We start from the raw sequence: 20,132 nt of genomic DNA, 5'->3' as shown, positions 1-20,132 counted from the left end.
TCAGAGAAAGCATTTCTACACCGTAGTAAGTATTCTTTACAGAAATGAACAAAATGACATAGACTTCTATACATTTATGTGTCCACTCTTCAATCCCACACGGCTTTCTTCTTCCCCAGATACAAAAGTGGCTGTGCAGTTTCTCTGATTCAGCAGCTTTGGCTGAAACATCTTTTCCAGCCATTCCAAGCACAGAAGAGTGCTAAGTTCTCCATAAAACTTCCCAGCTGTGGGAGTCCTCTACTTCAACAGTAAAACTAGAAATGAATTAGTTTTGCACTAATGAAAGGATGTAAATCCATGCATTGATCTCAGAACTATGTTGAATCTCCTTCCTTCAGCAGAGCATCACAGCCTATCTTGAAATAACGATGCTACCTAAGACTATCTAGTCGATTACTCTTGTGCAGCATAAGAGAGAACAGGAACATGACATAAACAGAGACCAAATCCTACTCAACAGGTATCCATTTCAGTTCTCTCCCAAGAGTGATTTCTTTGCTAAGTTAGTCATTTCATTGTCAAAACCTAAGTGGCCTCTGTTCACTTATACAGCTCTGAAACGCTGAACCATCATGGTAATGAGGTAATGCCCATTTCAAGGAGCAGTGGCAATGACTCTTCACAAAACCATGAGATGTGAACTACTTGACTGATGCTCATGAGGGCACTGACCCAAACTGCAAATCTAAAATGACTAGTAGAATAGGGAAATTAAGATAAACTATGTTTCAGCCAATTATTTGCTGGAATCTTCACTGCAGAGCTCCATACTGGCAAGAGGTAGCTTCAGCAGTAAGTCAGGAACCCATATGGCTCCAGAACTCCAGTACTGTCTCCCAGCCCTCCTTCCCTTTCCCCCTAAAATGTACACACTCATACGCACATGTGCACATACACATACACAAACAGAATGCCAAGAGCTTATGTACTGCACTTAAAGGGTAATGATTGCTGACCTTCATCACTCTATACTCCAGCAAAGAGGACAGCATATAAAATAGGCATAGAAGTAATTCCTCTTGGAAGGAAAGCTCATATGTGAGCCCAGTAGTTTTTCATCAGCAAAAGTCTCAAAGGGATGCAACCTAGCATTTCATACCAAACCTTACCTGACAATGCGAGAGAAGATTTGGACTGAGCCTTTAAGTACATCCAATAGTAACACCCACTGTGATTGCAAAGGTACTTTGCTGACACAAATGGTGGAAAATATAGTAAAGACTCTTCTGTGAGCTTTTAATAAGGCATGTCAGAAATGGGTTGAGAGCTGCTTTTTCTGTTTAGTTAGCTCTTGTTTGTTTTTAAGGCTCTATTAAAAACTTTTGTAATTACCTGAAGCCAGAGACACTACCAAGAAACCTGAAGCAACATAGAACTATTTTATGCCAACTGACAATAACCTTGAAATTTAAGCGAGAGAACTAATTTGTCCTTCAAGTCAGTATGGGAGAAAGTGCAGTGGGGTAGAATCATTTCCTTCTTTTACAGCAGGGCTATGTTTTTGGCCTGAATTATCTAGATGTGTGATACCCAGTTACACTTCACTGCACTGCCAGAATCATAAAAATCTGCTAGCATGTTCCCTCTTTTACTGGGGACAGCACATTTCCATTTTCTGAGTTAAAAGAGGTTTCAGTTCCATATAGTAATGAATTTTGTGTTGAGCATACAATGAATGTAAATAATTATTTGGGAAAAAAATAGATAATGTCAAACCTTAAAAACTTCTAATGTGGGGAAACTGTGAGAACTCTTAAAGGAAGGCAGCCCTGAAAGAGAGTCTTAAATGATTGCCATGAAAAAAAAAAGTGCCACACTTTAGAAGTACTTCAATGAGAAGTTGAACAACGCCTGCAGAATAATAAACAAATAAAGACATAGTGTAAAAGGGAAACATTTGGCTTCATCTGTTAACTGAAGTTTTTCCTTCAGCTTAAAAATCTTAGAACAGGAAATAATAGAGAATCATCTTTACCTACCTGATTTCTATCCTTCATATGCCTTGCTTTCTGCTAGAGCTTGAGGACTCATGGGGCCAATAGGATATAACACAGAGGGCTGCAAAAAAAAGCAGAGAGAAAAGAGACAAGTGAAATATAAAATGGAAGAGCCTCAGTAATGAAGAATGACATCTACTAACAGGTCCCACAAGCACCTGCCATGAATACTAAAAACTGGCAGCAGAGCCAATTTTGCTTACCTTAAGCAAGGGCTTCCTGTATGGAAGACATGCTAGGGGATATTCCTATCACTAAACCCATTGTCTGGGTTCTGTCTGCAAGCAGATCACTCTCTAGGGCTTTCAGGATATTTAATATTGCCAGGCTAACAAATAACCTCGCAATTACTTCCCTAAGAAGAATACATGACAATCTTACTTCCATCTTTGTTTTGACAGAATTTGGGTTTCAGGAGTTTTCTCTGCATTCTTCTATAAGAAGCCGTGAAATGGCCAAAAATTAAATCCTTTCCCTTCAGCAGGTAATTTTACTGAATTAAAGACTTAAGAATTTTGGTTTGCTTTTTCTCTTTTGGAGTAAAGAGATTTGGAATAAGGAAATCAATCTCTGCATGAAACACCTACAGAGAAAACATGGAGCCAGTTCTTATCTGCTTCTTAGAGCAGATAGATACATGCAAAGCTCAATTTCTTTTGGGTTCAGCACCTCTCAGTGAAAAAAAGAAAACATCTTTTTGGGTACTGTTAAATACAAAATTATTTGTGTTCAAGGTAAGACATATCTACATTGAAAAACTCATTTAATTTAGAATAATATAGATCAAGATCTGTGTTGCATAAAGCATACAATCATTGCCAAACTGAGTTATTAGGTAACTTGTAGACTTCTTCAGGTGTCTGGAGACATCTTTTCAGCTAAAACTTTAATTTACCCCTAGTTTCAGAGAATAGTCCCTACTAATCTACTCCATCACTGTTTTCAGAGGTTTTTGGCCATAAGAGATTTCTGACAACATTGTATTTATGCATCATCCAGATTATAGGCCTTCACAGTCTCATAGAGTGCAAAAGAAAGAGCATTCTTGAGGCTGAACAAGATCACAATTTTTTTTAGAGCTTCACAGTTCTCTTGCAAAAACATCCTTAATTTTTAGAAGAATTAACTCAATATAATAATGGTAATGTAAGATATCAACACGTATGTCACCCTGGAAAATAGAATGAGTTTCCAGTTTCCGGAAGGAAGAAGGGAGTGTCCCATGTTTCATTTAAAATCTATATTCTAAAGGTTCTTCAGCTCATATATCCCTTCATTTGCATTCAGGGAGGAGGCCTTGTGAATTTTTTGGCATAAATATTATCCTCTCTTTATCGCAAGAGATGAGACTACACTATTTGTAACGCAATTTCAAAGGGAAAAGAAGTCTTCATAGAAGAGACTCTGATTTAGTGATAGGGTTAGGTAGTTTGTTATCAAACTGGTGTTTGAGGTTTTGCTATCACTTTCATTTACAGTGCTGACTTCAAAAGAAATATTTGCTGCATGAAAATACTGATTCATTTCCCACCATCCCCCTCTTTTTCCCTGAATGCACTGAGAACCACTGTAATTCCTGCCAGACAGCAAAATACATACTAAACTGGAAATTCAAAAGTACTGCGTTGCAAGACAGTAAATGAAGTTGAAAGGCTGAAACAGCAAGTGCACAAATGAAGCTGACTATCTCAGACATTACCTCCACGGAGAGGTTTTTGTCAGACCCCAGAAATTCTTTGTATGTCCTCCTCTCTTGGGAGGACATGTGGAAGCACTGAAGTGACAACTCCTCACTGAGTAGTCCAAGTCCAGGTCATTTTAGGCCATGCTTGTTCAGTACTGTACACCACAAGCCTCTGCATAAGTTACTGTCAACACTTCTGACACATGGCTGCTACCATCCAAATGGGTCACCTTTAACCAAAAAAGAATAATGAGCCAACTTTCAAAAAAACCAAACTCATAAGCGTTAACTAAGTCTATATCAATAGTTTTAGAAGAGATAGAGCATATTGGTATAAAGATTTTAAAAATGGATAAAGTCAGCTGAAAACAAACGAATGAGCAGTGTTTCCTGAAGAAGAGCAAGACAACATGTAAATTTCTAGACTCTTAAATGTTTTTGGATATTATACGTAAGTAAAGAACCTGAAGAATTTTCTCAGAATTTTGGGGACCTCAAAGAATCTACTGACCTGCCAAAGTAACTGAAGATCACAAAATACAAGATAACAATGTAAATGGGAGAACCCGTAACTGAAATAATTTTCAGCTTTCATAGTGAGACACGTCCAGAACAAACAGAATCAAACATACACAAAAACATAACTGAAGAAAAGCAGAGAAAGTGTACAGGCAGGTCCCTTTCACTTTACGACCTTTGTCTTTCACCCCCAAAGCAGAAATGTTAATTCTTAAGAGGGGCTGCAAGACTTGCATTCTAGGGTGGGCACTGACTGACCTACAACATCAGCACAGCTTGTTCAGAGCTGAGCTGTAAGTATTGCTCCTTATTAACATACACAACAGAGAAGTGGTTGAAAAACACAGTATCAGTCTTGTAGGAGGGAGAGATGGAGGCAGTCACACTCAAATAAAACATCTTTGCAAAGATCACATAGATGTTAGGAATATTAGATTTTTAAATTCTCTTTCCTACCGTTTCAGGAAATCTACCTCAATGCAGGACAATATAAAGACAAAAACTAGGCCTTTCCTAGCTAAAATGGGAATTCCTGCTGGACTGCCTTAAAGTAATGTTGTGCCTTACTATTAACACCCCAATATACACACACCACCTCTCTCTCCCACCTTCCTCCCTCCAGCGCCCACTGTGATTAAACATAATTGTACGTACTCCATGGAAAACTAAGATTCATTTTTTTGGCAGCCATATGTCTAAAGAGCAGCCTTGGTGTTGAGCACAGTAACAACCTTGAAGACCAATGATCAGTAGCTTTCTGGAAAGGGTAGATAAGAAAGCAAGAAAGAAATATGACCCAACTCCAGAAAACAGTGAAAAAGAAAAAGAAACCTTCATTTCATACTCTGAGAGACAAAATACAGCTTAGTCAACGTAATTCTTTGATTTCCCCACAAAAAAAACTATCTCGTATTCACTCAGCCTCTGAAGCCTGTTTTCTCAAAGGATGTATTGCCTTAGGAATGGTAGCAGATGCAGTTTTATTCTTTCTTTACCTTATGCCTCCTTTACATTTTCTTGTCAGGCCTGTCAGTGAATGCGACTGGTGCCCTCTTGCACCTCAGCTACATTTCCCTAGGAGAATCAGATAATGGGGATCACTTCATTCCTGGGAAGATGCAAGGGAAAGAGAATGATGCACACAAAACAAGAACTACACCTTCACTGTAAACATTATCGGATGGGAATGCATCAACAACAAGGCTATCAAACAGTCTAGATAGTTTAGCACAAGAGATCTGTTCCAACAGCTGTCCTTGACTGAGGAAAGACTGGCAAAGATTCCACAGCCCAGCAGAGGCAGCCAGCACGGTGATTTGTCTTTCTGATAAGTCAAGATTTGGCTTTCTGATAAGTGTTTATTATTGGCATTTGAAGTTCAATCTGACTTCAAAATAAGTAAGGCTTAAAAGGTTTCTTTAAAATAATAAGGTTTAAAAGCAAGTAGGAAAAAAACCTGATGTGTTGTGCAAGCAACAATAACAACAGCGAAAGCTTGAATGACCTAGTGTTGAAGTTGATGACGTCAAAAAGCCTGAAGTCACTTTACTAATCTCGTATATAGGACATGATATTGCCTTAAAATCAGGTGTGTTTCAAGTACACCCATTACTAGTCACAGCCTTGAACCGGAGTTTTAATTCTCTGTGCATGATCTGGCTGAAGCTCCAGTGGCTGGTCTTTTACAGGTCCTGTGCATCTTCTGTGTGCTGAACAGTGAGGGGTGGAAGTACAACCTCACAGACGAGCACTAGCTCACCATATCCGAACTTCTGAAGGCTTTACTTAGCAATCTAAACCCTAAAAACCCAAACACAATTTTCAAAAATGCTATTACTTCTATATGTAACTTATGGAAAAGGTTACGATTCTACATTTAAGTTTAAGTGCTGGCAGATGGAAGACAAGTTATCCCAGACCTTTCAATGGGGCCAGTTTCTTTCATGCTTTCAGAGTCTCCAGCATTGACCTCCGCCACAAAGAGCATGGACTGCATTGAACGAGCTGTGAGAATAAGCTCAAACAGCAATTTCTCTTTTCTTATGTTGAATAAAAACGACTGTTTAAAGTCCAGACTCTGCAGTGATCCCATCAATAACACTATTATATTGTCACATTGGCAGAGCCCAAGGAGTACCTACAAAGACAAGACATCTCATCAATGTCACACAAGTCCACCTTTTCAGATACAAGCTAGTGAAAACAGTTGCTTCATCCTTCCCTTTAAAACCCTTTTACTTGCCATCATCTTTTTACAGTCTCTTCTGATTACACAAAATAAGCCAGTCTGTGGAGCTGGCAGGGCCCCTATTGCAATTGCTACAAAGGATTTTTCTTCTTTCATCTCTCTCCTTCACCGTTCATCTTTTTCTTCAACAGACCAATAGCTGGCAAAAAGGAGACCTCAAACAAAAGCAGCACCAGTGAGGTATCTTTAGGCCATTCTCATAAATATGTTTCTTGCCAGAGATTTCCCATCCAACAGCTGTGCTGGGAGTGTAACTCCAAAACTCTGTCTACTGAGTGATCGCATAAGTATGACTCTGAGAAGATGAGTTAAATGGCATTTCAGCATTCTGCCACTCTCATCCTGCAACCATAGAGGACTCCCAGTTCAGATAAAGCACTTATATTTTATTGAAAATGCAAGTAGCGTTTCCAGAGATTTAACAAAACACCCTAACTCACAGAGAAAGTAAGGAAATTGGCAGCAGAAACATTTTGCAAACAATGCGTTAAGCCTTTTTGCTCTATTTTTTTCATGTTATTCTTAGCTACTAGTATTTCCAGAAGTGCTGATACACTTAGCATCTTAGGAGGAGTGAACAACAGGTTTCTCAGGTGGGTAGTAAGTGGAAGCAAATTATGCTTCTAGTCTAGAAAACCTGCCTAGCTGGAAGTCATACAATGTCAACAACTGTGCCTTCTTTTTTAAAAAAATTTCCCTTTTACTTGATGTCCACCAATACAGCAGATCTACAGTATTAACAATAGTAAAGTCACTGTCTCAATAAATAATTCTATTCATTCCCTTAAAAAGAGAGCTGTGCCCTGAATTTTTCAGAATATGGCTTGTCAGATTTATATTCTTGGTATTTTACACATACATGGGAACAGAAAAAAGAACTGAGGGATATACTGGTCTCAAAAAGAGACAAGGCAGTGCTTCCCTGTTACTGAATTTAACAATGTATTGGGCATGAAAGCCTCTAGAGAGGAAAGGTAGTTGTATTAATATTGACAGAACTAATATTTCTTCCCATTCTGGGATATGGAACTGTTTTACAGAAAAGAACGTGTTTGCCATACCCTCTCATCTACATAGCATAAAGGGAAGTGAATTAAAACCCATAATCCCAAAACTCAACCACAAACATAATAATAGGTTGTAAAGGCTACCTGTAAACAAGCAAATAAAAAAGCCAAAGTCATCATGCTATATTGCAGCCTCTCCTATTTTGTTGGCCAGAGGCCCATACATCAACTTCTCATGACACAGTCTAACCCAGCCATGCAAAACAACCCTTTTCACATGAAGCATGGCTACAAAAACAGTTTTAGAAACAGCAGAAGTGCATGCCCTCTGTGGAGGGGGAGATAATGCACAGATCATAAGACAATTTTGTTTTTAGGAGACCGTTTTCCTCTGTACAACTAATGCATATATTTGTACAGTAATATAAACTGAAGGTGTTTGTGGGCCCAGGTGAGAATTAAAAGGACTCATTTCTACATTTGCTTTTTTCATTGGAGAACTTTCTGCAACACTAGGCCTGGGTCCTCTCTTCTGGACAGACATTGGTATGGAAAGGCATCTGTTTGGATGTACTACCTGCAGAAGGAAACAGGTTGTTTTACGAAAAATAACCCAAAAGAGCAGCGCAGGATGATGGACTGAACTCAGGTATGGTGGTCTTTAATACAACTACTCAGAAACAAAATGGATTGGAAAGAAGAGAAAAGCAGTAAGCAGGATTGCAGATTCAGGAGAAGGATGAGTAGGAGCATCCTTCTTCCCATTAAACCTTCAGCTTCTCATAGTGAGAGCCAGTGAGAACTGGATGCTCATCCTCTCCACTGAAAAGGTTCAAGATTGCAAGAGTTTTGCCATTCCAAGGGAGAAATTCCCTGCCTGCACTCAGATCACATGGAAGTGTGAATGTTGCTTTCAGATTGTTTCTCTGCTTCAGTCAAGCAGTAGTTTGCAGGAAGACCTGGTTGAATAGTGTAGACAAGGTTTAGATAATTGCTCTGTTCAAACACAGACTTTACAGTCTTTATGTAAATTTTCATCTGAAGGAACAGTTTGTATCAAAAAGGCAGAGAATGATGGCTTAAATCATACTTGTTACAGCTGCCAATATACACTCTATAGACCAGTAGAGAGGACAGTTTACATTTTTCTGATCTGAAAAACGCAAAATAATCAAACTGATTTTAAATAGGTTTATCAAGCCTAAAACTGCCTGTGCAGATACTCTGAAGAACATCAAAGCAGAGAACAATAGAGTAACCTGAAGAAAGTAGCAGATGAAACAGTGAGTGCAAAAAAATAATTTTAGGTAAATATTATAGAATCATAAAGGTTGGAAAAGACCACTAAGATCATCGAGCCCAACCCTCAGCCTAATATCGCCATGCCTTCTTAACCATGTCCCAGAGTGCCATGTCTACACCTTTCTTCAGCACCTCCAGGAATGGTGACTCCATCACTTTTTGGGCAGCCTGTTCCAATCCTTCATCTCTCAGCAAAGAAATTTTTCCTAATATCCAAACTAAACCTCCCCTAATGCAACTTGAGGCCATTTCCTCTCATCTTATCTCTAGTTACTTGGAAGAAGAGACCAACACCCACCTAACTACGACCTCTTTCAAGGTAATTGTAGGGAGCCATAAAGTCTCCCCTCAGCCTCCTCTTCTCCAGGCTAAATAACTTCAGTTTCCTCAACCATTCCTCATAAGGCTTGTGCTCTAGACCTTTCACCAGCTACATTGCCCTTCTCTAGATATGGTCCAGCACCTCAATGGCTTTCATGTAGGGGGCCAAAACTGAACACAGGATTTGAGGGGTGACCTCACCAGTGCTGAGTCAAGGGGGACAATCACTTCCCTAGTCCTGTGGCCACAACATTTCTGATACAAGCCAGAAAGCTACTGGCCTTCTTGAACACCTGGGCACCTAGCTGGCTCATGTTCAGCTCTGGCTGTCAAACAACTCCCCGAGGTCCTTTTCCACGAGGAAAATTATATGCATAATGATACGCAGTATTAGTCAAAAGCATGTAGGAAAGTTACACAAAAATGTCAGAGTTCAGTGACTGTTAAACAAAACAAATAAAACAAATTTTATGGAAGAAAGATAATGTAAAGTGGATAACGTAATTATGTTGCTGTAGAGAGTAACAATGCAGATGTGTTTTCTGGACTGCAGGTAATTCATACCAACCCGTCTCATGGTAGATGTAGAACCTAAAAAGGTACAGATGGATGAATCCAGGATCATGGTAGATTTTGAAAGAACATATATATAAAGAAAGACTAGATTAATTCATTATTCATTTGACCTTTCTGGTTTGCTGTTCCAATTAAATCGAGTTAGTCTTAGTTTTCTTCTAGTCAACTACTTGGCAAAGTTAAAGAAGAGGGGTAAACGAAGATCAAATCCTATAAAAATAAACCATGAGGAGAGTATGGTAGAAGACCACAAAATGATAAATGCCATGAAAAAAGTTTGTAGAGAATGACTTTTCATGTCTTCTCACAATACAAAAATAAGGATGAACCAAAAGAAACGATCAGGCTTAAACAAAAGGAAATGCTTTTTCTAGATAACTTCTTAATCGAAGTGTGGAATTCATTACCGCAGGAAGTTGTCGAGGTCACAGCACAAAAGGAATTGGGAAAAAAAGGGGGCATTTGTGGAGGATAAACCCACTGATGGCTATTAGACACAATGGTCCGGATGCAAACTTTAGCACAGGAAATTCTTAAGCCGTCAATCAGTGGAGGTGAGGATAATCACTTTCTACGTCCCATGTTCCTCATCTTCCTCCTTAGGCACATATTGCAGGCCACTGTTTGCAACAGGACACAGGGCTGGCTAGGGCTTCAAATGATTCAGATATAAGTTCTTCTGGTCTTAAACTACATTGCATTTAACATGGTGTAAGAAAACATTTGTGACTTGCCACCATCAAACATGCTACTAAATCATATAGCTACCCAATGCAAGAGAGGCAGTTTTCTCAGGATGCAATAAGAAATCTTATGGTAGCTACCAGTTACATTCTTGTGAGGATGGTGCTACGGAAAGTAATCCCCCAGTTTTCGGTTATAGAAAGTGTCTTTTGCACTAAGAAGCACCACAGTGGAGCTCTGTGTCTGGGTTGAGCCTCAGCAATTATGGAACAACCATACTTATACCTAACTGGCTTCACCCAAAATCTTCCAAGGCACATCACTGGAAGCATTATATAAAGAACAGCTAGTTTTTAATTACCTGATTCTGAGCTATGTCTATTCTTTATGAAATAACAAAAATCCTAATATACATATCCTAATATACATATACCGCCAAACAAATGTATCCAGGAGCTCCGGCTAGGGCAGGTGCCGGCAAATACAGTGCTGTCTTTCCACCACCACTAACAGCCTGAAAAGCTGAGCATTGTAGTCACATATTCATAAAAACATTTACAGCAATTCTTCTGTCATATGCTGTGTTAAAAATGCAGCCTGCACTTACACTGCAAGACAGTTGTGATCTAACTCCCCAAAATGAGAGCTTCATACTGAAACAGAACTCAAATTTTGTTTACAGACCCAGTTCCTTAATATTTCACTCAAGATGGATCTGATGCTGCATGGGGCAGGGTGTTTCTGGAGTGGTACAGAAACACGCTGCAGCATGTAACGCTGTCAAAAGGGACAAAGAAAAGTCTGGAATACAAAAGTGCAGGGTGTGAGTCCCATTGAGCACCTGTCTGCCAACAAGTGAAAAACTCTTCTTTGTTCACTGACACTGAGTACCAGAGACTGATGGAGGCTGTCAAAAGCACAAGACCTTAGAAACAAGGTGCAGGACCTAATTAACCTAATAACTAATTAGCTACACATTCGGGTGTCCAGTGCCCAAGTACCACACCTATGTGGGCAAAAACAATGCATCAGTGTCACAGTTTATCCCCAGCCAGACCTTAATTTTGTCAGCTAAAACTAAGGAGTTGGGCTCCCAATTCCCTTCCCCCTGCCCTTACCTTTCCAGGGAAAGGAGGAAGGGAAATGAGAGGAAAGGACTTCCAGGCTGGACATTAAAATGACAGTTATAATAATAATAATAATAATAATAATAATAATAATAATAATAATAATAATAATAAATTTATAGTAATACATTAAATCATGCCCTCCCCCCTCGATATGATGTGTCACCACAACTGCTGTAGAGTAGACATGAAGGAAAGGGTCTGAGGCTAGGAGGGAGCTGAGTTCAGGAACACACAGATCCAGGATCAGGGGCAAACTGACAGAAGAGGTCCTCACTGGACATCAGCCTTGAAAAAGAGAGCAAGACACTAATGATCTATCCCTCGAGGTGTTCAAGGCCAGGTTGGATGGGGCCTTGGGCAGCTTGATCCAGTGGGACAAGTATTTGCCATTGCCAAGGTGGTTGGAAATGGATGATTTTTAAGGTCCCTTCAGACCCAAACTGTTCTATGATTCTGTTCTATGATTCTATTCTATGATTCTATGATCTCTGTGTTTTATACTGAAAATGATGTATATGGGATTGGAACACTCTGTTGGTCATTTTGAAGTCACCTGTGCTGTTGACCCCTCCCTGCACTCTGACTTTTTCTCCTCTTCGAGTTATGCCACTCCACGAGCTCGAAGATAGCCTTTGTTACGACAGGAATAAGTAAAAACAATGGTCTTTCTGCCCACCAATGTCCCATGTTATTACTTCTAGAGTGAAACACTGAAATAAATGCAGTTAACTCTTAGAAAATTAAGTTATTTAGATGAGACATACTTAAAGTAAAAAAAATGATTCTACTTAGCTCAAACCACAACAGACACTCATACAGCTGTTTATGTGAAACAGCATAGAAAATTACATCTGACTTTAACACATTGTATTCAAAATCTGTATGCCAATTTTCACATATTCACACAAACACATAAACTCCATGTTGTAAAATAATATTCCTCATTACTATTTTCCTCTTTAAAAGTGTAATTTAAAACTACTATTTTTTTATGGAGAAACATGATAATATCTGGTCAGTTTACAAAGAAATTAACTACCATTTCCTTTAAATTAAAAATCTAATGTTTGTGTATTTGGTCACTATCTTCTTCTACTATTAAATGTGTACTTAAAAAGAAAACAAAAGTGCACACCCAAGTGATCAAAAGAAAGTTAATTACTGAGACTGGCTTATGATAAGAACTAACACAGTCAGCACTTTTAAAGCACAGTTCAGAAGAATTGGCACCAACAGAGAGGGTTTCTATAGTGTTCTGATACTTACATTAAGAGACATTTGTGCAAAGACCAGCATATTTTCTGACCAAAGGCAGTCAACCTCGTGTAGAGGGTGGGTGAGGAAGGAGGGGCACGCAGGAGGCCACAGACAGTGGGAGCCACAGGGTGGGAGTTCCTCTCTCCCAAGCTCAAAGTACAGGAGGAACAGTGCTGGGAGAGGCAAGTGGCTATGCTCAGGTCAGTGGAGATGGACAGCCTCCCACTGGTGCTATATCCCACCACCTCCTGGCTTTTCAATATTTTGATACATTTGTAGTTGTGGGCTACAAAGCTTTATTTTCTTGTCTAATTTGGTGACTTCGTGGGGAAACACTTTAGAAGGTAAAATTTGCTTAAACCTTACAGCAATAAACTACAAAGGTAATCATCCTTATGTATTACTACTAGGCATGCATTGGCTGACATCCCTGTAATCCTGGCAGTTTTTCTTTTCCAAGGAGACCTCCAGTTATTGCAGCATGTTTCAGATGCCTAAGCTGGGTGCATGATCATCTCACAGCATGCATTAGGGACCCCAGCTCCTACCCAGTTCAAATATACCTTTGCCAGACCTCCTTCTTCCCTCACTGGGCAGAGAGCTTCCTGCCTGACTACACTCTTCCTCAGTCTTCACTGTTAATACCAATACAAGCTGGTTTCACACACAGAGGGTGAAACTGGGCTGATGTCAGCAGGTTATTGGTTTCTCCCATCCCTTTGGAGTTTCTTAGATGAAGGCACAAGAAGGTGTCCTACAAATGAATAAATCATTCCCTCTTCTGATGTGATTGTGATTTGGAAAATCCAGGCATTGCTTACATGTAGCAACCCCACTCTATATCACCAGACGGCAGGTGAGGTTGAGGAAACAGCTGCATGGCAAGCCTAGCAGCCTTTGGGATGGTACCCCCAGGTCATTGTGGTTAGGAGGTTCCTTGTGCCCTGTCTGCTCTTCAGGACATCAGCCTCATGTCCAGGCCTTGTGGCTGCAGCATCTTCCATGGTAGCTTTGTGCTGTGGGATGAATTTAACCTCCTTCACATAGCACTATTCTTGTCTGCAGCCTAAACTACCAGACAGAGAGAGGTACAGTGCCTTCGAGGGTCTCAGATGTCAACTCTGGAAAAGCCATTGCCTCTCATTTCATTCATGTCTTTGCAGCAGAGCTCAAGCAGAAAATCTGCTCTGCTCTTTATTGTTACAAATACTGGAACACTGGCAGAGGCTGCCCAGGGAAGTGGTTGAGTCACCTTCCCTGGAGGTGTTTAAGGGATGGGTGGATGAGCTACTGAGGGGCACGGTTTAGGGATTGTTAGGAATGTTTGGGACTCGATGATCCAGTGGGTCCTTTCCAATCTAGTGATTCTATGATTTATGCACAGCTTGCTGTGTACTCCCTTGTCCCTCTTGCTGCCAGCACTGGTGTGTCAGTGACCTCTAGAGGCTCACATCTCTCCTCCTGCTGTGTCTCTGCTCACACGCCCAACAGGACACACTGTCATCTCTGCTGCAGCAGGTTCTGCCCAGCCTTCCAAGGGAAAATACTTATTTGTTTAGAGAAAGACCATGCTGCAGAAACATCACCTGCGTATTGTGCTTGTAAATTCTGCACTTGTCTTTAGGAGTGAGAAATACAGCCCACAGTCTGTCATATACAGCAGACAAAAATCAGTGGGCAAAACCCAGGACAGGGGAGGGATTGCTGAGTACATTACCAGGCACAGCTGTCTGCTGTGATGGACAATGCACTGCTTTCACAGCTTTTAACTCCTTGACAGCAGAGAAAAGGACATGGTCATCACGAGAAAGCTGTGAAGATCTCCTTCAGGGAAGGACAGGAACAGAGATGTCCTCTGTTAAGCAGAGGGGCAACAATGGCCCTGGCTACTGACAGCACCACAGTCCACAAGAACCTTTGGGTGAGCCACCTGAACACAAGTCTCTAGGTACACCCAGCATATGTCAAAAATGATAAAAAGCATCGCTACCAAGGAATACAAAACTAGGCTGACCCTGTCTTTCACACACAGTCATACTGGCAGGCAAGTTTTGTGCTTCTCTTCTTAAATGGAAATGCATAGATTTTCACACTGTATATTTACTTTCTGGGGGAAAAAATAAAGAACAAAGAAATATTGTGTACATCATATGGTCACTTGTCAAATTTTGGTTCCGTTTTAGTGGAATGACAAGTAGCTATAATGCGAGGCCTATCCCCACCTTGAGGAATGGGGGTCTGAGCCTCAGGCAACTGCTTCAAAGGGTAGTCAGATGCTCATGCAATTGCCAGTCTGGGATGCCTGCAGTTTATGTTTAAATTCTTCATCATCCATGACAAGACAAAGCTTTTTCCGTGTTTTCATAGAAATAGAAGTATTTCAGAACATATGACAGCTTAGAATGTCAATTGTTGGGAGAATATCCATTGCATATAAAGGGAACGATCAGGCATGAAGTAGCACACAGTCAGACAAAATAGATTGACCCATACATGCAATATCACTGGGTGGGCCATGTAGCATAGAGCTGTTCAACACAAACCTGATGTAGAGGCCTGAATTTAACCGTGATTCATTTCCCATTATAGAAATCATGCACACACTTTGAGGATGCAGGACCTTCAAAACCCTGAGTATGCAGAAAAGAGTCCCTGTATATATATATATAATATATGCAGAGCCCTTACAGTTCATTAAATGGTCCCTCTCTGCGCTACGGTTACCTCAAATAACATTAATGGGTGGAGAAGAGGGAAGGGTTAATTAAGATTAGAGAAGGGAATTTACATACACCCAGGCGTCCGACAAACCCTCAAATTCTTGGAGTGTCCTGGCTGAAATTGGGGCACCCAGTTACCAGTATATATAGCATGATAACTCAGTAACACAAGCTCTTATACTTTCCTTCTTGCAAGTGCCTTTTAACCTAGACAAAAGAGAGAAGAAAGTACCTCAACTAATTCACAACTGCTCCTCACAATGGATGTAGTGCTGATAAAAAGAAAGGTATACTTCACTGAAAAGTGCTAATTACTTCTATCTGCCCCGACCCCAAGCAGGTAGTGCTGCAGCCTACCTTGCACACTGGCACCTGCCGACGCTGCCTCCCATTGACTCCCGTGTGCAGGCAAATTCACACGGTCATCTTCAGACTCTGATATCCTGCACCTCACTTTACTGATAACGCGCTCAATCCCGTTTAGCAGACAGTAGCTGGTCTATCCCTATCTGTGAACTTTGTCTCAGAACTAAGCCAAGGGAGCAAAATTCCTGAACATCTGTTTCCAAACGTTTCTCATATTCAGGGTGGGTCAGGCCAATCTCACCAATTCTGTACCAGTGCAATAGCAGCTTAAGTCTATGGCTTATTTCTTTAGCATGCTGTCAAGCACATGCCACGGAGATAGAGTTCATCAGCTGTCCGGCTCTTTCCCTGTGAATAATCTTGCTGCAGATTGCCTTTGTGCATGCTGATCATGAATGGCCATCTTCACCTCCACCTTGCAAATCTATTTCCAATGCAGTCAGAGAGTATATATTTCTTATCGAGCCATCAAGCACAGAGCAACAATACACAGCTAATAAAATAGTCAATCAAGGAACACATTGACAGAATAAGAAGGTATATTCTACAAACATATTTAAAGAAAAGAAAAAAATTACAACATCTCTAATAGACTAAGAAATTGCCATATATGTTACTGATGCAACAAGAAAATGCACCTTAAAGAAAATATCCTAACTGTTACAGGTTTATACATTAAAAGCTGTGAGAACAGGCTAGGCTATTGCTGTAGCTAGTTTTTTGTTGGTTTTAGTACTTTAGCTCAGCTCCTAAAGAAAAGTGAATCTTCATTTTATCCACAAAATGATATCTTACAACCATGAGTAAAACTTGTAGAAACCGATTTCTGATGTCACATCTGTGAAAATGAGAGTTTTAGTCATGAAAGACAATGGAGAAAAGGCTTTTTACTGATTGCCTGGTGCTTCCTATTCAGTGCCTGAAAATCCACCCCCTCTCAGATGCACTTTGGTGTCTTCTCACAGAGATCTCCCTAAAGGTCAGAAAGAAAGGACAGGAACAAAGCCAAGGATATTAAAATATATTAATATTCTATATATATTTTTTTTATATAGAATATTAATATATTAATATATTAATATTATATACATATATTAATATATGTATATAAACACCATTTTCTACAGGCAGGAAAGATGTACGCTAGAGAAATGGAGGAGGAAGCAGGGAGGTGAAGGGAAAAGAAAAAGTATAAGAAGTAGAAACAGACCACCATCACAGTATATTTACAATGCTGTGTGCTGTAACAGGTCTGGCTTAAACACATGTGGGAAAGCCTGCTGGAGCAATTGTGTCATGTGTGGCGATAGGTGTCAAGTGTTCTTAGCCAGGGATTAGAAAAATATGTTTGTCTCCAAACAAGCTTATCCTGCACACTGCCAGGAAATAGTTTAACAAAAAATGCCACTCAGACCTGTTTCTTTTGCCGTGAAGTAAAGAAAACAGCCGTGCTGCTGGAAACACTGACAATGGCCACTGATTTCTATGTTATCTACTGGAGCTTGGTCCTGGCACTTATCCAGCTCTACCTGACTGACTTCAAGCTTCAGTAAGGGCTGGCACTAAGAACAGCCCTAATCACTGCTAAGACATTTGACTCTTCAAGCAAACGCTGACCTGTTATAGTTGGTTACGATCCTATTTTGACCTTCCATAAATGCCCTCTGTTTCATTTGAGGTACTTAAGATGTTGTTACTCGGTTGTACGGTGAAGCAGAAAATCTGTGTAATCATGTGTGGAAGTGGCATTATGAACACACTATGAAAAATATCTTTGCCATATTTGTAATTCTTAGAAAACACTTTGGAACATCCACTGATTTACAAAAAGCTGGGAAGATGCATTTTGATCAAGAATTCAGTTTAAGTGTCTTTGTATTGACAGCACAGTCTGGAGGGAGGAGAGAAAGAAAAGGAGGGATGGAAGGGTGTATCTGGAGAAGACATACCCACCAACAGACAATGCAAACTAAAAACATTGTAAAACAAGGTGTGACTTAAAACAGGAAAAGCAATCAAAGTCAAAAAATAACTGCTTACTGGAAGAGACTGGAAGAATCAGTGCCTATTTTTGCTTTGAGAGGGACTCAGTCACCTGCCTGTGAGAGCACAAACAAAGCAGATTAAATCCCAGACAGAATGGAGTGTTGCCTGTGCCTAAGACTTAAAACTATGTCGGTGAGATAAACGGCAAGTAGTCATTGATGTTTTGATAGTGCAGCAGTGTTGCCCTGGAGCTGGGGATTGGCTGATTGCGCCAGGATGGAGGGCAAGGGTCTAGGGAGGTGAGGGGGCTGTTCCTTTGCTCTCAGTTTCCTTTCCACACAGTCTAAACAGAGACATGGGATTTTCCCTTTCATGCAGCCAAAACTCCTGTTGCTGATAACAGGGATAGGGCAACCCCAGGGCTGAGGCACCTCCTAGCTAACGTTCACATGCCTCGCAGATCAGAAACCTTCAATTAGGCTGTGTTTTACTGATCTGAAGCCTGAGCTGTCCCAGGAATGGTGGTATGAGGACTATTTCTCACCTCCAAAAGCTACCACTGTGGCTAGAAATGATCTCAGAAAAACCACTGTGACAAAAGTTGTCAGAGAAGTACAAAGAGACTGAAGGTATTTTTTATCATTGCATCCAGGATTTCGATCATAAACTCTTCTGAAAAATTTGCCCCTCCAGTTATCTGAAGTTGAATGCAATACTCATACAGCACCATCTGTTAAGCGAAAGATCCTTCATAACATTATCATCAATACTGACATTTTTCTTGTTTTGTTTTGATTTGATTTTATTATGCCTACATTATTGATTGTCAAAAATACTATTTTATATTTTGTTTTTCATTCTGCAGATGAACATTACCAACAGCAAACAACAGCGAGTCTCAGTAATTCTGCATTTTCTTCTGGGGCCCCACCTCCCGTGGTTGTCTCCAGGCAGTACTCTGATAGTGTTAATAATAATTTTATCCATTGCTTATTAACACTAGGTACTGCAGATATAGAAATAGCCACCACAGAGAGATGTTATTGTTTCAAACTTTTAATGGAAACCTCTGAGAATTAAAAATGAGAGTACTTGCAGGAAAGCTATCAAAGTTCAGTGTTGTCTGTACATTTAGTTTGGGTTTGTTTTTTTTTTTCCAAATAAGTTTTGCTTGTATTTTTAAACATTCAGGTGCTTTTCAAAAGTAAAAAACGTTTATAAGAGCAAATTTCAAGATCAGCAATAGTAAAGTATACCTTGACTTTTCCAAGGTTTTTGACACACAGTATTCTTGCATCCAAACTTGAAACAAGGATAGGCTGAGTAAATCACAGGATGGCCTGGGAAACTGAAGGGATGTTCAGAATTAAAGATCAGGGGTCAGCAATTCACAGTTCAGCTTGCAATGTGTTCAGGGTGACGCTTCTTAGGGGACCCTGCTAGGGCCAATGTTTCTGTGCATCCTTACCAATTACCTGGGCAGCAGGACGCAGCGTATCCTCAGCAAGTTTGTTGAGGACAGCAAATTGAGCATCCTCCTCTGTGACACACGCATGACACAATGGACCCTTAGGAAGTTCTGGGAGGGACGGCAGCTGGCAGTAGCAGTGCCCTGCAGCAAGGCAGGCTGGCTGGGCTGTGCCAGCAGGCTGCAGGAAATATGCCCCCCCCCCCAGTTCAATGCTCCTGCCCACAGTATGGTTCTTCCTGCTATCACATTAAGCATTGACAGATAGAACCACGAGTGGTTTTAAAAGGGAAAAAAGCTAAGGGTTCAAGCTGGGTTGGTCAAGTCAAGCTCAATAGTAAATTTGAATACTGACTCACTGAGAAAAAGAAGTGACTGAGGAAAAATTAAAGCTAGGCAGGATTATTCTTTACACCAACCCCTTTGTCTATTTCACAGTTCTTCACCCTATGTGCAAAGCCCCTTGCAGTGAAAAAAAATGGGATAACAAGTTTGTATCAACCTTGTAACAGCCTGGAGGGAGGATGTCAAGAAAGAGCACTCTTTCAAAGTGTCTGATGGGGGGAGCAGCTATGTGTATGGAGAAGGGGATGCTGCTGGCAAAGGTTTCCTTCATTGATACACAGCGGGAAGGTACAGCACAGGCTTCTGCTCTTATAGCAAGAAAGTTCTTTCTTCCTTCCTATATCTCTCTTTCAGCTTGAGAGGTCAAAGCAAGCAGGTCTGCCTGAACATAAGCAGAAAAGGAGCATAGTCACAGAATTTTCCATTAACCAAAAACATGCTACTCCCCACCCAGGCTATCCACATCCTACAGTGCCTCCCTCATTGTTTGCTCCCCCATACACAGAGGTTACTGTTCTC

General features: G+C 40.5%; 1 long non-coding RNA gene across 1 annotated transcript in view; it reads right to left on the bottom strand.

Annotated features, from left to right (window-relative positions):
- LOC128850481 (uncharacterized) overlaps positions 1–20,132 on the bottom strand; it is a 55,480-nt gene that overhangs the window by 24,538 nt on the left and 10,810 nt on the right. The window contains exon 2 of the long non-coding RNA XR_008447891.1: positions 1,983–2,061. This is a non-coding gene — a long non-coding RNA (uncharacterized LOC128850481). The remainder of the gene's footprint in view (positions 1–1,982; positions 2,062–20,132) is intronic.

This window comes from Cuculus canorus, chromosome Z (assembly GCF_017976375.1).
Source record: "Cuculus canorus isolate bCucCan1 chromosome Z, bCucCan1.pri, whole genome shotgun sequence".
NCBI lineage: Eukaryota > Metazoa > Chordata > Aves > Cuculiformes > Cuculidae > Cuculus > Cuculus canorus.
This window is presented reverse-complemented; position numbering and strand designations above follow the sequence as displayed.